Below are 16824 nucleotides of genomic sequence, written 5' to 3' on the forward strand. Positions count from 1 at the left end.
GTCCAGGAATCCATGATCGGCCAGAAATACCTTGGCGGTGAGAAGGAGGTTCACTGTAAGGAACACAAAGATCTCATTACTGCAGACTTCCATATATTGACCCACTTCTGACTCTCAGCAGGGCTGCATCACTGCCAGTTTTGGTTCTCACATTTGAATGCTCTGAAACAATTCAAGGCTTTTGCCCAGTGTCATGCTAAATTAGGTCAGAGATGGAAGCAGAGCTCAGGATCATGACCATGTGTGCCTAGGAGATGAATCTAAAAATGAACTTTCCATCTAGGGACCATCTCTAGTTTGATCTAGCGTCACAAAGTCAACTTCACTGTGTAACGGTTCAAGGGTACAGGTGTTTGGCTTTGTTTTGCTCTTTTCAACAGTGGAGCAAACACTCCTTACCTTGCTGGTACATCCAGCCTGGAAATGTCTCAGGAGCTAACAGATCTCATGTAACACGGGTCAGGAGCGTGAGCAGCCCTGTGCACGTTGGGCATTGTCTCCTTGGGCACATCAGTGCACAAGATATGCTGTTGTTGCCACGCTCCCGAGTTTTATTTGCTGCTGTAGCTTTCTGTTCTCCGAAAGGAGATTTAAGTTTTGCTTGTTCTAAATGGCCAACGCAAGCATTTACATTTCGTTCACTTTCAAAACCAGCAACAACACCGGACCCTTTAAAGTACAGATACTAAAGTAGTGTTTAATCTAAATGCCATTTCTAAGCGAACACCCACAGAGTTATTAGGCGTTTGCTCAACATAGTACAACCAACTTGCATTAGAAGAACCAAGCTGAGACCCATCTGCTTTTTGAACGTTATTTGGCTCGGTCCCCAAAACCAAGAGTAATAATAATAATAAATGTAGTGGTTTGTGATTCTCTAAGAGATTTGTACAAGGTAAAATTATTTTTTTCTCCATCTCTCTAGCAGTAATTGGAGTGAACCAAAGCTGTTCCTAATGTGACTGCCTCGCTAGGACAACACGTTTTCAGAATTAGTAGTTAGTAGCAATGTGGAAAATATTTATGTTGGTTCCTACAGAACCAATGTACCCTCCTAACAACAGGGAAGCTCTGGTCAAAACTTCATCCCAGGTAGATCAGGGAAATGATACAGGTTTGTGTGGGGGATTCTTATGTACATGACAAATTTAAAGGATGGTCAGGTTTTAAAGCAAAAAGCAGCTTCAAGATTTAAACAGTTCTGTGATGTTTGCATATTTACCTAAAATTACCTTGAATGGATTTGTGAAAAATACCATTTTAGCATGATTAAGTGGATTTTTATTTTTTTAATGGTCATTTTTATCTTTAATTTTGGAGCAGAAAACAAGTTTTTATCGGAAGTATCTTTACAATGGCAACAACAATAACAAAACACCAAGAAAAGCACTGAGGCTTTAGGTTTTTATTTTTACTTAAAAAGCATTGAACTCCGCTGAGTAATACTGAGGCCAGAGGAGTCTCTGTGTTCAGGTGAAAATAGCAGAGCTGATCTTAGGTAATTTAGTGTCCACCTGTTTGTTAATGAAAGCTAAACTTCAGTACCACAAGACAGTACATCTTTATTGTAGAATGACATGCTGTTACCTTTGAAGCTAATGATGGTTTTGCTTTGACTGTAGCAAATCAAGTATTTCAGCTACATTCTTCATATGAAATGACAGCACTGTGACAGGGATGTGCAATCGATTTTAGAAGCAAAAGAAAAGCCTGTTAATTTGGACAAAATAATGTGCCTTTTGTCTATTCTTTTTCCAGTTTAGGGGAATGTCCAACATTGATTCAAACTCAGACAACATAAGGATCAGTCCATATCAATGAAGGGTGTCAAAGCTGGGTTTCTCTGCCAGTTGATCTCAGGCCAAGGCAGCTACAGAATCATTTACTGCAAGAACTGTGGTTCAAGGTGAGCTTCTGGCTGAAAGGACAGAAGTGTAGTGGTTCTTTAAACAGAGCTAAGCCCCAGCTCCGTGATTTTGACCTACAGTCACTGCTATAGCTTCCAAACCTCACTTTTCCTCCATGTCTTCGGAGTAAGCCCAGTACAGCCCTGCTGACACACAGTCATTAGTTTGGGTTTGTGATCCACTCTTTAGCAGCCTTTGTGTCACATATACGTGTTTGTACTTGATTCTTAGTCCTTAGTTTATAATAACGTTATCTGACCTGTACATTAATTTAATGTACTCCAAGATGGGAGGGAGCACAAAACTTCACCATCCCATAATGTGGGTGCCCTGCTGCCTACCTTTCATTGTTGTGTGCTATGAAACAGCACTCTTCCTAACAGGCTATTCTTTCTGGACTTGAGTAGCTGTCCTCATCGGGTACCTGCACTTAGTTATTTTCTTTCAAATGAACAGCGAGGATACAATTTTTGACACTGCTAAAAAAAAAAAAAAAGAAGAAGAAAAAGTAGCTTAAAAATCCATAAGGCTTTTGGAAAAAGAGGCCATAGAGACTAGAACTAACAATCTGCAGCTGGCAGCTTTTGATGATACAGGCCTGTTCTAGGAAAATAAGGTTGTACCATTAACATCCAACAGATTGCAGCCTCTGCTGAAACTGTTAGTGTATGAAAATCGGCCTTTATTTTCTAGTTAATGACAGCAGAATCCTGTTGGCCTACTCAATAATGTCAAGTTCATCATTTATAAGCCACACTACTGACTTTCTGTGCTTCATTATATCATTTCCCTGCTTGGCCTGCTCCTTGAGGTAATTTACTCTTTCTTATTCTTTCAAATCAGTATTCCTATATCGCATTGCTGTCAGGTTAGCGTAGAAAACACTTCCATTTGGGTGCTACAAGGCTTTTCACTCAACAATTAAAATACACTCCAGGAATATTAATTAAATCCAAAAGCACCCAGATGACATCAGTAAGTAGCACACAGAGATCAATCTCACCCTGGACATCTCTTTAATTGAGCTTAGCAATACTACATAATGACTTAAGATAGAAAGTAAAGAAATCATGAGCTCACTTGAAGCCACATGAGATTTATCTGCAAACCTCCTATTTATTAAAGGAACACCAGTTTTGACAGTTTAGAAGGAATCCTATGAGGCTATTTCCCTATCTGGTAGTGTGTCTAAGTGCAGCAGTAAACACCGTATCTGTGGTTTGATAGTCTCACAGAGCACTCAGAGGAAGACAAGCTGTGTTCCTGACCAGCCTGTGCAGTCCAAGGAGAGCAGCAGTTCCAGGCTGCTCGCTAATTTTTTTGCAGAGAGGTTGGTAGAGATCGTTTGGTGCTTTTGCAATGAGAAGTAGAAGAAAACTAGAAAAATTACAAGCAACTAGCTAACCAAGGAGCTGGTAGATAGGCATGCTGCTGAGTATGTTTGCATTTAACTAGCATTGCTGTTTCCATTAGAAAACAAATGTGTTTATCAGACAGGTCAAGGATTGGTACAATGAAGATTGGATTGACATTTTTGTCAACAATAAATTAAAATGTTCTGTTTTTTGCAGCTGCCAGCTTGTCATACTTTACAGAGGAAGATAATAAAAGCCATACTTTCTCAGAGTAAATGTCCATCTGGCTCAGCATCCTGTCTCTGGGCGGTGGCCAAGACAGGATGCCCAGGGGTGAGTGTACGAACAAGGAAAATCAACAGTGATTCTTCCTCAGAGTACAACTCCAGCCTTGGTTGCCAGTGACTGGATAATTTCCAGGCTAAGTGTCTCAGTGTGTTTTCTAAGACTGAGTCCTATTTGATATTCTAGGGGAAGAAATGGGCATTTGGCTTTGCAGATGCTGATGAGCGTCTGTTAGTGATGTTGTTTTGCTACCTCACCAAAAGCCTGTTTAACTCAAAGACAGCAGCAGTTCTCATCTGTTCTCCACCTTGTCACTTCCCACATGTGATGAACGTCTTCCTGTTCAAGTACTGGCTACACTGGCAAATTTCTCTATGTCTTCTCTTGCCACCTCGTGCCTCTCCCCTTTCTTATCCTCTCCTCAGGCACAGTTGGATCAATTCTTTGCTGCATACGCTCCAGGCTGGCTGTAGTGAGTGAGGAGAGAGCACGAGGCCTGCTGTCCTCATGGTATCTTTAGCAAGAACAGGAACGGGTCCCACAGGAGCCTCTGCCAGGCCTGCTGATCTCCCTAGGGCTGGAGAACCAGAGCTACCTGTGAAAATTATCCAGGGAATTGCCTCCATGTTTATAGGTAGACCTCCCAGCACAGCTTTCCTGGAAAGCTCTTGACTACATCAGGTCTATGTAGGAAGCCTGAGCCAGCTTGATCCAGTTGATTATAGTAATTATCCCCCAAGATTAGAGGCAATGGAAACCTGTAGTGCAGGTGAGAAAATATGAAGTAACCCATCTGGAAGGCATATCCTTTTGTGTGCTTTGAAATTAACCCCGTGTTACTGTTTCCATGGAAACACAGAGGCAGCATCACAACAGGTAGCTGTAGAGCCGGCAGGCTGGCGACGCTCTGAGTGCAGGCCGCTCAACTACCCCAAACTAGCAGGTGTGATATTGTGTGACTTACAAATAGTGAAACTGAAAAGTTGGTTCAGCTTGCAGATGGAGTGGAAGAGCACGTACCTGCAGTGGGAGAATGCAGAAGGCAGAAAAATTCTCAGCTGTGGTGTTAATAGATGGTTAGTATGGGCATAATTTATCACCGTGCTTTCCCTATTAGTGCCTTGCCATGAGCGTAATTAAAGGGGTGTAATACATCAGTGGGGGCCCTAGAACAATCTTCTACGTGTGTCATGTTTGATCCAATTTGCTATCACACTCTCCATCTTCCAGCAGAGTATGGGCTTATAGGGGGTTGCAAATAAGGCTGGTGCTGTAAAGAGGAGCTTACAGATATACACATGTAAAAGCAATACGTGGTCATTCCCTTTGTGGAAGCTTGTCATCTCCTCACAGCTGACTGTACACACAAGTGAGTACATCTATGATGGATATGGGTGCTGTGGATAGACTCAGAACTAAGCTAAGAAGTGAACTGAGATCTTCCAGCCTTCTCATATCAGTTGCTGAGCAGATGGTGGGCCACCATTATTGTTATTTCGTAGTCTAGCTTCATGGAGAGGGGCTGTGAGCTGGTGATTTCTTTTTCTCAGCTTGAGACCAGCAGATCTTGAGAAGTCACAACATTATTGTTGTTCTATTAATCCCTAGAGATCCTCTAAGGATTGAAATCCCTGAACCTGGTTCCTTGTGCCTTACTATTCCTAGTAAGAATCCCTTGTCCCAGACAGTTGAAGTAAACATTAAGCCTATGGGTTGTATATAAAAGAGATTGAACTGCTCTGTGCTGGTCCATTTTTGCTGAAAGAGGCATCACTTGCATGCAGGCAAGTGGCTGGAATGTAATGATCCTTGATCCCAGTTTATTCTAGCAGTAACTGTTCATCACACACTCCTGATTCCTGCCATGACCTGCTGAAAGTGATTCATCCATACACATGTCATTCCAGAACAATGTGAGTACATACAGTTGATTACTGTGTTTGTTGTGGGGTTGTTCGTACATCTAGTTCAGGCATGATAACATTTTAAGCTGTTTTAGAGCAATATCAAGCATTCATCTAATGATAACACTCATGTCAGATGAATACAAAGGCCATAAACAATCTTCGTGAACAGTTTATAGTGCCAAATCTGAGCCAAGAAGCAAGAACCACAAGCACTGTCTCAGCTAGACAGCAGGATAACAGAAGCTGCAACAAACCATTCTTATGTAATGAAGCAATTATGATTTCCCAGTCTCACAAGTTTTTGAAAACTGCTTCCTCAGGCTTTCCACTGATAATACTTTGAGGCTTTATCACAGGGAAAGAGTGATAAATAAGCAGTCACTCTCGCAAGCATGTATTTCATCACCATGTTTTCACCCAGAAATACATTAGATTTTGTAACTGTGCTGATAAATTGTCACACCTAAAATAGGTCAAATAGCTGTATAAATACAAGTCACTGAGAGAAGACCCCTGGAAGAGTCCAAAACAAAAAGGAAGGAAAAGCCATCATATCTGTGTGAGAAACAAGCAGCCTGGGCTAGATTTTGTGGTTAAAAAAACTAAGTAACAAAGATGTCATAGAGTTTTTCCAAACCATTTTTTATCCCAATCTCCCTGAAATATTAAATTAGAAGAGCTGCAGTCGCAGGCTCCCCAGACAAGACTGTGCCACACATACAAATTAAAAATAAATAATAAAAGGTTCTGTATGGGAAAAATGTAATTCTTCCTACCAAGTACTGAATGAACTGAGGAGAGCATGTCTCCTTTGGCTTGTAGAGATGCTTAAGAAGAGAAGGCTGCCATTTGTCTTGCTAAAGCAATAGCAAACAATATTTGTGGCCAAATTATGCTTTACTCTTTGCAAAGCAAGAAAGCCAACAAAGACTCTTTATAATAATAACAAGGAAAAATGAAAATGATCCCTCATCTTTTGCTCCAAGTACAAATGACTTTTGCGGGGAGACGCTTGGGTTGAAATTCACCAGTGGTGAAATTATACATTGAAATTTGGCAGCTCAATTCCACCTCAGTGATAACAACAGAGGACACAAGAACCCTGAATATTTGCTGTTACGCTGGGGCTTCAATCCCAGCAAATGCCAGGAGTGTATGCAGAATGCCCAAACACTGTCTGCTTGTGCAGGGTGTGCAAAGGAGTATCTCTGAGATCTCCTGATCTTAATGCAGTCATGGGGAGGAGAGAGTGCTCCTCTAGAGCACTGTGGCAGCAGTGCTCAGCTATGACCAAAATTCAAAGTCCTCTGGGCCCAGATGCAGAGGTATTTTGAGCACTTGCAGCTCCACTCTGTGTTCTCTGGAAAGTGCAGGAGTCCAGATGGCCAGAATCTGGTTCTCTCTTAAGAAAAATTGTTCACAAGTGTCCAGGAGAAATAAAACCTGTAGCAGTCTGTTGCTGTTCCAGGCCAGTGAAAGACCCAAAAGGCCGGATCCAAATGTACTTGCTGGCAGGATTTCCTAAGATGAAGTACAGCCTGCAGAATACCTGCATACATAGTTCTGTTCTTCTGGGAGAAGAATTCTGTGTTCCTTATTGACCACAGGTGGTAACAGCCCCCTTTGAATGTATTTTGAATAGCTGATAACTATAGTAACCTTAATAACTAACAACAAAGTACCCAGCAGAGAGCTCCTGCTATAGAGATGACTCAGGAGAACAGGGATGACTCAGAAGGCAAAGTATTTCACAAAGCACATGGGTGTTCTTCTGAGGATTCCATCTAAGGCTTAACCTTCTTCAGGTTATGAGATCTGACAAGATTGCAGTCCTCACCAGCAGACTGTAATACAAAGCACTGCTCTAGTTCAGGGATGTTAAATCTGACACCTCAGCTGTAATATACTGGTAATATTGACGTGTCTTATATGTCCCTCGACTTCTTCAGCAAGTACACTTTAAATATGCAAACAGTGAATAAATTCAGGGTATATATTGAAAATGCAACTGAAAGCATTTCTGTTAGTAAATGACTGCATTAAATCTATGTGAAAGTCTATTAAAACCAGCAGGCTCACACATATACACACCTAGTTTCAAATGCTCTCATGGAAAGTAATTAAACTTCAAGAACAACCACTCCTCTGATAAAGACATGTAGTCTCTCTTTCTCTGTTTTACAGAGCTGCATCAGACATCCAAGGAAGAGATCACACGTCTAGAAAGCAGCAGAGGAGAGGCTGAGCCTGGGGTCCTGGTGACCTTCAGGCACCTGGAAAAGGCCGGGGCTGGGTTGTTACTCCCAGCTCACAAGTTAGGAAAACAGAGAAGTCCCTGGCGGAGCAGCTTCTGGAGTGTAACTCACCGGTGAACTGCAGCTCTTTCCTGCCTGCAATCACATCCCTAAAGTGACATATCTCCTGTTTCTCTTGGCTGGGCAGAGTCTGGCAGGTAGCTAGGCTAGGCTGGCTGCTCTTGCCAAAGAGCTGGCTGTGGAGCCACTGCGTTCTTTCTTTCAAGCACTTGAATCTGGCTATTGCCTTATTAGCGAATGTCCATGAATACATAGCCTCTCAATCTTATAAAAATTAAAACAAAAAGTTGCCACTGAGTACAGGGGATTCGGGGATGATTTTGTGAATAGGGCTGTGCAAATAGGATGTTTACGGAGATGGATGTAAGAGAACGTCCTTAAAGACCTGTCCAAGCATCTGGCTTTTCCAGCCAGGAAGGTGCTTGGAGGCAGCTGAGCCTAATTCCTTACTGAAGTATTTGAGCTGTGCCCTGGCTCCAACCCATATAGAATCACAGAATCATTAAGGTTGGAAACGAGCTCTAAGGTCAGTTAGTCCAACCGCCAACACATCCCCACCGTGCCCACTAACCATGTCCCTTGTTGTGATATCCACACATTTCTTGAACCCCATCAGGAACAGTGACTGCACTGCCTCCCTGGGCAGCCTTTGCCACTGCCTCACCACTCTTTCTGACAGGAGATTTTTCCTAACATGTGGTCCTGCAGCTTCCCTAAGGCTGGTTCTGGTAAGTATCTGTCCCCAGAGAAATGAAGTGCAGGTAACCAGCTGACAGAGAACCCCAGCTTTGCAGAAACGGAGGAGCAGGATTTGACCAGGTCAGCATTGGGATCTGTCTCACAGTGGCAATGGGTAAATGGTGAAGCAGGGCTCAAAAATATTTTATGATTTCAATTTCCAAAAGTTTTACTGTAACAGAAGCAGATGTCTGGTCCTGTGAACAACTATTGCTTTACCTGCGAAGGTCCTTTACTTTCCCTACCAGCTCTCTGGTTAGAGAGAATGATGTGGAAATGCATTTTCAGGAGATGAAATTCTGATAGAAGCCTATGGCTCTTAACGAAACACACTTTTGTTATGCTGTGGTTGCCTGTGGAGATGTTAGCAGAAAGTCTTCACCTGCCATTGTGTCAGTAGGGTAGGAACAACTTAATTGCAATAATAACAAGGTGGTTCTCAAAGAATAAATCAACTCTGCAGTAAGCTCTGCCTTGAGTGTAGATCAGTGACATCTCCAAACAATTATTTATGACACGAGTAGACAGTTAGCGTGGGCTATGGAGCAAAGTGACCCAGCAGCCAGAGCAATTTCTTGCTTTATTTCCTACCCTTTTTCTTTTCTTTCTTCCTTTTTTTTTTCTTTTTTAGTTTTTTGGTTTTTTGTGAGTGTGTGTAGAGAAGAGAGGAGCAGTGTGTGGAAACTGAGATTATTTGTGTGTGATTACTACAAGCAAAATGGCCTTTTCTGAATTAGCCTAATTCTCAGGAAAGTGGGGGAAGCTTAATTAACGATCATGTGAGACTTGGGATGGCACTTGAATATCTTGCTCACAGATTGCCAGCCGGGGCTGCTGCAGCTCTTTATCTCCTGAGATCAATGGGGGAGGCTTTAGCCAAGTGATTCTGAGCCCCTTGCATCAGCCTACGAATAAGCTGGGGAAAGGAAAATGAGACCTTGAAGTATGGAATGGTTTGCTTCAGCTCATAGGTGCCCCTTGGATGGAAATATTCGTTTATCTCATAGGTGCTCTACAGGCTAGTGAAATGAGGCATTCAGTTACGTTTTTATCCTAATTGGATATGCCATTAAAATAAATGCAAAACGTACTTAAATATAATTGTAACATACTCTTCTGGAAAGCATGTGCGAAAGCTGTACAAGTCAGCCAAGATTTAGGTATCTAGTTCAGTGTAGTTATCCAGCTGGTCTCTTATTTAGGCAACACTTGCCCTCTACATAAGCCTACAAATTTCTTTAGATATGCTATGGAAAATGATAGTCATTAGGGTTGGAAAGCCTTAAGATCCACTGGTCCAACCTTCAACCCATCACCACCGTACCACTAAAGCATGTCACCCAGTGCAACATCTTACCCTTTTCTTGAGCACCTGCAAGGACAATGTCTGCACAGTGGTAATTCACACCACAACTATGTCTTCTATGCTGAGTGTTCAGTTTAAAAGGACTAGTTTATTTGGCAAAAATTCCTCTATTTTTTGCACACCGAACAAGTAGTCCTCTTGAGGAACATCTCAGAGGGAGTAAATGTTTTTTATGACTGTCCCTCTAGCGTGATTCTTTGTCTCCAGGTGTTTTGCTAGCTTTCTGCTTGAACTTTGTGGGGGAGCTGATGGGACGTGATGATCCAAGGGGACTTGTGATCTGTTTGGGTTGATCACTGAATTTAGGTATTTATCCCGGGGCTGTATTTGTTTGGATGAATTAATTTAAAAGTTGTGCCAATGAAGGCACATATCAGGAATTTCATTTCCTAAAACATTAATAAGAGAACAGAAAATGTATGAAGCCAAACTAATTCATATCTTCATTCAAGCAAATACTTGGGTAATATATTTGAGCAAATGCGTTAACACTGAATTTGACATATACCAAGGGACTGATATTCATAGATTCTTCTCACAGTTTGCAAAGCTCTCATAGCACTATATATACTCTGAATAACCAACGAAGACATGTATTAAGCGTACTGAAATAAAATAGAGTTGAAGTTGTGCTGCTTCCAACAGCTGCTGCAGCAACAGCTTATTTACAGAACAGGAGGAAATGTTTCTAAGCCATCTCCTTTTCTACCAGCACCAAGAGCTCTGAACTCACTCTGAAGCACTGAAATAGGTCAGTGAGTTCAATAGACTGAAGAGGGGCTGAAATTCTCTGACCCCGGGTCTAGCCTGGTTAAGCAAGCCAGTGGGAATTCATTGACTTCCACTGACTTGAAGTACAGCACTGAGCACTGAGCTATGACAAAAAGCAGAGTTGCAGAATGGATCTTGATGTTTTCTTTATCACTGAGCAGATTGTTTTTGTTCTTCTATTTTCCTGTACTATTTTGACGTAACTTTAACCTGATGCGGGGATCAGACAGCAAAACGCAAAGAGAGGGCTTATCAGGCACCAGTCTCACCAGGTCTTGGCCCTGTCCTGAAGAGCATTGCTGCCAAAGGGGCAGGAGCTCCTTGCAAAGGGATGGAGCACGCTGCTCAGGTGCTGCACTGCAGAGCCCCGTCTCCCTGCCGTGCTTCTCCCCCATGAAATGGGGATTGCAGCATTGCCTGTCCTTGCAGCTAAGGTGTAAGGGTCAGGGAATTTGAGACTAAGGCAATTGGTCATAAATAATTGCCCAATATAGACGTAGCTTCCCATTCTCTCATGTCCCCTACTTACACAAAGCATTCAAAAGACCTTTATTTTTCTCTGTATTACACTGGAATATAGTCCGTAGTGTTTATTGACAGAAAAGCAATCACAGCAACAGACTGCTGGAGGGAAATTTGATTATACTTATTTATTACACCAGGATTTTCATTATTTTGCAAAAAACAGAAAGGCTTTCTCACACTTACTCATACTCATTTCCTTCTGTATTGAATTCAGTGCCTCTCCGCTCAGGTACTAGTTTACTGAGCATACTTCAGCTAAACAGAAGGCCAGAGAGGTCTCAGGTTAATTTACTGCCCTGAAGGTACTCATCCTCATGAGCCATAATACTGACAGAACTCTAAAGCAAAGATGAGTCTGCCACTTCTGCCTCCCCAGCCTCCTGGATGACAAGGCACCTAAACCTCCAAGGGGGACGTTAGGAAAATCAGAGTGTGAATAATTACCTCCTTAGAAGCAGGCAAACAGCAGACCCCTGCAAATGAAGATGTGGCAGTCTTCTGTGCAGCTCACTTAGGGGAATTTATACTTGCAGCACAATCCTTCCTACTTCATCCTCTGGGCTGTAAGATGACCCAGAGCTTTGCATTTGCCTTGGAAATATTCAAGCTGCTTTGTGGAAGTATTTTTTCAAGTCGGAGATTTCATCTTCACTCTTCTTTCATTTTGTGATATTTCTTCCTGCTCTTGCTTTGCGATGATTCAAAGGGAAATATTTCCATCGAGCGTCCAAATGCCGTTTTAGCCTGCTAAATTTCACCTGACACAGCTGTATTCCTCCACATCTACACGGACAGTGTGCGAGGGCACTCAAAGCACCGAATCGGATCCAAAGAGAAGGGTCTGGCAGCCTGGGAAGGTTTTAGAGGGTGCTGCCAAGTTGTCAGAAAGACTTGGAACAGCCGGGAGCCTAAAGTTCAGTGAAGAACTGATTGGTGCAGCCCTTAACTCCCGTGCCAGCCTCCTCAAGAAGGGGTGTGCGAGCCCTATGCAAAGTGCAAGGGCTCTTTAGTCCCACAGAACAGCACAGATGTGGTTCCTGGTCCTCTGCACAGAGATGAGGGATCTGGAATGAGCTCTCTGTGGCGGCATCCCAATGGAAATTAATGTTAATTAAAGAAAACTTGTTCCCGTTTAGTATGAAGCAATTGCTAGTCAGGTTGCAGAATTAACCACGTGGGGTAGACTGGCATTTCCCATTCTCTCTTGCTCAAGAGTGGAAACCAATTAGAAGTGGATGACTTTCCACTCCCTCCTGCCATGCTGCCCATCCTTAGGGACTCACCTAGGATCTCTATGCTCACGCATTTGCAGAGGGTACAGCAGAGCTGCTTGGCTGCCTTCTGCCTGGGAAAGCCAAGCAGTGTTGAGACAGCAGCTTTAACTACTAGCAGAGCGCTGTTACTGCCGTCTCTGGGAGATCCATCAGGCAGAGGAGGTATCTCTTCACTCTGTGCAGAGGCCATCTCCACATGAGCAGAGCCAGGAACTGTTTCCAAGCTCGCTGCCAAGGAAGCTGTCATGAGAAGCCAGGACAAACCACAAACACTGATTCTCCCGGGGATCATGAGGGCGGAGGGGAGAGAAACCGAATCCTTGGAAAGGGCTTTTCTTTTCCCTTGTTGTAGATTTGAGTGTGCCAACCTTGATTACAACGTTATTAAAATGACACATCAAATCCTTCTGTTCAGAAATCCTTAGTGCAACAGTTCTCAGTCTCTTCCGGTCACATCACTCTTGAGCCTCAAGCTCTATTAAAGTTGGTTCTGGCCCTGTGTTTTCTCTCTTCTTCACTTCATCCCCTGCGGCTCAGGTTAAACATGATATCACAGCCAAGGAGAGCGGATCTCTCCATAGGGGTGAGTGGGAGAAAAGAGGCAAAGGCAGGAGCCACCGAGCCACCATTCCTACGGCTGCTCTGGCCCTGGTGGTTCTTTATTTTAGTCTATTTGTAACGTAACAGAGCACAAGCTGGTGGAGGTTCAAAGGGACTTCTGGAGGTCGCCTGGTCCAACCACCCTGCTCAAGCAGGGACACATAGGGCCAGTTTCATTTCTAGGATGCTAGAATAGTTGTAGTCACTTAGGTTGGAATTCTAAAATCTTTCATCCCTGTTATTCACTAATCTTTCAGTTTTTAAATGGAAGTTTTATCATGACAGAGATGTCAAGTATTATTTCTACAGTATTGTTGTCTTGCTTTTATAATGCAATACAAGTGAGTAGTGCTGGGAGCACTCATGTCTCCTTCAGTCTTCAGTTCATCAAGCTAAATAAGTCAGCCTCTTTCATTCTCCTCTTTTAACATCAGCTTGTGTGTCTTTACCATTTTGTATCTATTCCAATTTGGGTTCTGCCTTTCTGAATTTAAACAACCAGAATTTTACATATGTTTGAAAAGAGGTGTTCTTATTCAATGTGATATGTTCCCTTCTCACCTGTGAAACATTTCAAGGCTGTGTTTTCACAGATGGGATGAGCCAGCCTGGTAGCTCATAGCTGCTGAAAAAGAAGAGGTTTGAGTTGGAAGGAGCCTTTAAAGGTCACATAGTCCAACCCCCCCCCGCAACAAACAAGGACACGCACAGCTCAGTCAGGTGCTCAGAGCCCCGTCCAGCCTGACCTTGGATGTCTCCAGGGATGGGGTTCTACTGGTCCTGTTTGCGTGAGACTTTCCCACATTAACCCAGGGTAATGAAACGCAGCAGCAGCACTCCTAAGAAAAAAGGGGGCCAGGCAAGGTACAGGAGCACCCTGTAAGGAAGGAAGGTTTGTCACTGTCTGCTGATCTGCTTTAGAGAAACCGTAAGGTCATGGCCTGAACCAGTGATTGAGCACCCGGTGAAGGGGCGTACGCAGCCCTGGGAGCACAGGTGTGAGCAATTCACTTGTGCCACCAGAACCTAACCTCATTTAAGGGCTGGCAGCCACAAGGGAAGCATCTCTAATTGGAGGTCCCCATCCTTTTTCAGTATGCTCTGATCCTTGGAATAGTGGTAAATGATTCCTTTTCTGTTTCTGGATGGTGACTACTACCTTTCTTGGGTTGAAAGCAACTGTCTATTGTCACCTATATTTACTCCTGCTGACCAGGGAGAGAAAAGGACTTGCTAGTCCAGCCCTTTTCATTCCAGCTATAGTGAAGTTTAGAACTCTATGGTGCTTTTTACTATCCTTGTTAGCTAACAAAGGGAAACCGTGGCAAAGCTTCAGTGAGAGGCAGACCTACAAGGTAGGGAGCTTTCTGCTGCGTTGCCTCATCTTTTCCTTCTGCCTACCCCAGAACAGTTCCTTATATTACAAGAACTTGCCCTCAGGATAGTGAGCTGGAGAGATACTGTTTTCTGCTGCCTTCCCTTAAGTAAGTACTTGAACTTGTCCCTGCTGGAGCCTGTCAGGAGGACTTCAAGTACAAATCTGGGGTATTCACAGAAGAAACCTCTCCTGCAGAGAATGCAGCTTAATGTAGTCTTGTCCTGGTTTCAGATGAAACTGAATTGATTTTTCCTTTTAGTGTCTGACATGATGCTATATTTTGGCCTTGGTAGAAAAAGCAGCGTTAATAGCATGCTGATGGTTTGCTTGTTGCTGAGTGATGGGAGCACAGTAGGACTGGGTGACTTAGTGAGCAAGAACTATGGCCTTCCTGGTGAAAGAGCAGAAAACTGAGTTGTTTAGGGGCTGGCTGGGTGTTAGTGGGTGGGTGGTGAGCTGTTGTGTTGGGAGTGGGGCACTGCCCAGTGAGCAGTGGTGGCAGGGGATGAGACTTTGCATTCTGAAAGCGTGTGTGAAAATATATAGCATTGCATTTTTTCTTTTCTCTCTTCTTTTTCTGTCTCTTATGTCAACTCTCAAATTCTACCTTCTTTTTCCCCCCAGTTCTCTCTCTCATTCCTCTTACATGGGTAAAAGCGTGGTGCTGAGCTGCTGCCAGGTTAAACCAGAACCATCCTACCAGCAGAGTATCCAACAGCTGCTTTCCATGGTGATGAGTTTTGTAAGGAGCAAAGCAGTTTTGTATTAACAACTCCGTAGCCCTGTAGGCTTATAGCCTGGCAGGGCAAAGAAAAAAGCCAAGTGCGGACAAAGCAGGGAAGCCAGTCCTTCTGCTGGAAATAAGCACAGATGGCAGCAATGCAATTGAAAGTACTCCAGGGCTCACTCCCGATCCAGTGGATTGTTTGGAACAGAAGAGGTAGCAACCCACGGCATATCCTTGGCCTCCTGTCAAGAAATGATTGATAATCAGAGGCGTGGTGGTGAGCCATGGCCATTTGAGAGCCCCCACACATTAGGCTTCGCATCAACTTTCAGCCACTTTCAATCAGAATTTCATTTAAGGTGCAGTATTTCTTTTTAGGCTGCTCCTGGTCCTTTGGTTTGGTTTGTCTGTTAAGCATCCTTTTCCAAATTACCTACTTTTTTGGTTATTTTTCCACCAGCCCAAATACAAAAGGGCTTGCAAAGTAAGTAAGTGAGCTTCTGCGGGTTTATTACCTAACCCAACAATGGTGTATTCTGAGGGACTAAGCAGGGAGTGGGCTGCAGAAATTGGCTCAGCACAGGTGTGCTAAGGCAGGTGGAGGGTCTGGATGCTCAGCAGGGTATTTCTTGTGTTCCCATGGTTATCTGGTGGCCAAGAGAAATAAAACACACTCTTTTGCGGATAAATATCTAAAGTAGATGTGTGTGTTTTATGACTGTCAGATTCAGATGGCTTGTTAAAATTAGAGATGATAGATTTATAGCCCAGAAGGGATTATTACAGCTTAAGCACAGACCACAGACTTCCTGCTCTCGTTTCTGCATTTGCCTTTTTTAGTGCTATCCATGCTCTCCCTCTAGGGATGAGGCTTTCATGCACAGCCCCAACACAAGCAGAGATGTGCCTGCCTTGGCCAGCATAATGTCAGCAGTCCCAAGGTCCCCACTCTAGCCCACTTCTAATGAACTTTCTTCCTTCTTAAGCATAATCTAGTTTTCCTCACATCTGCTAGTAAAATGTGCATCCCATTGCCACAGCCCTTTCCTGGGCTCCTCTGCTTTACTTAGCATTCAGATTTCAGCCACTTTTTAATTGCAGCCATGGTACTTGATGTAGGGCTTGTCCAGTGGGGTGAAATGAGGCACGAGGTGGCAGCTGCAATCTCTCTCATGGTGTCCGTAGTGCATATGCTGTCATCTAACTGTTGCTCTGTTGCAGGTTACGCAGCCCCTACTTGCTCTGTATCTGCTTTTCCTTTAGCACTGCTTCCACCATAATTCGATGGGGTAAGAAACTGATTGAAATGTACCAAACTGTATCATCTTGAGTGCTCAGAAAAATCCCCGCAGTTGGTGGGTGGCTCTGGGGGAGGGAGTGATTGATGCAAAATGTCCCCTCTCCCCAGGAGATCTTTCTCCCCCACGCCCATAATCCTACCGCTTTGTACTTATATAATATTGTCATCTTATGTGGCACATATGCCACTGATCTGTCACCAGCAGGAACATCCACCAGAACTTGGAGCAGGAGGCTGAGCTGGGTTGTCCTGACCTCTGCTGCTGCACAGTGGGCTCGTGGCCTCTTTGCACTAAGAGATCCTACTGATTTTTTTTGCCTTGCCTACCGAGCTGAAGTTTGTGTTCAAGATTCCTTGACAGAGCATATTAATTTAT

General features: G+C 43.6%; 1 long non-coding RNA gene across 1 annotated transcript; it reads left to right on the top strand.

The window, feature by feature from the left end:
* The first annotated feature begins 2655 nt into the window (after positions 1 to 2655).
* LOC100859360 lies at positions 2656 to 8069 on the top strand. Its single transcript, XR_001465826.4, has 2 exons — positions 2656 to 4623; positions 7639 to 8069. It is a non-coding gene; the product is annotated as an uncharacterized LOC100859360 (long non-coding RNA).
* The last annotated feature ends 8755 nt before the right edge of the window (positions 8070 to 16824 follow it).

Source organism: Gallus gallus, chromosome 3 (assembly GCF_016699485.2).
Source record: "Gallus gallus isolate bGalGal1 chromosome 3, bGalGal1.mat.broiler.GRCg7b, whole genome shotgun sequence".
NCBI lineage: Eukaryota > Metazoa > Chordata > Aves > Galliformes > Phasianidae > Gallus > Gallus gallus.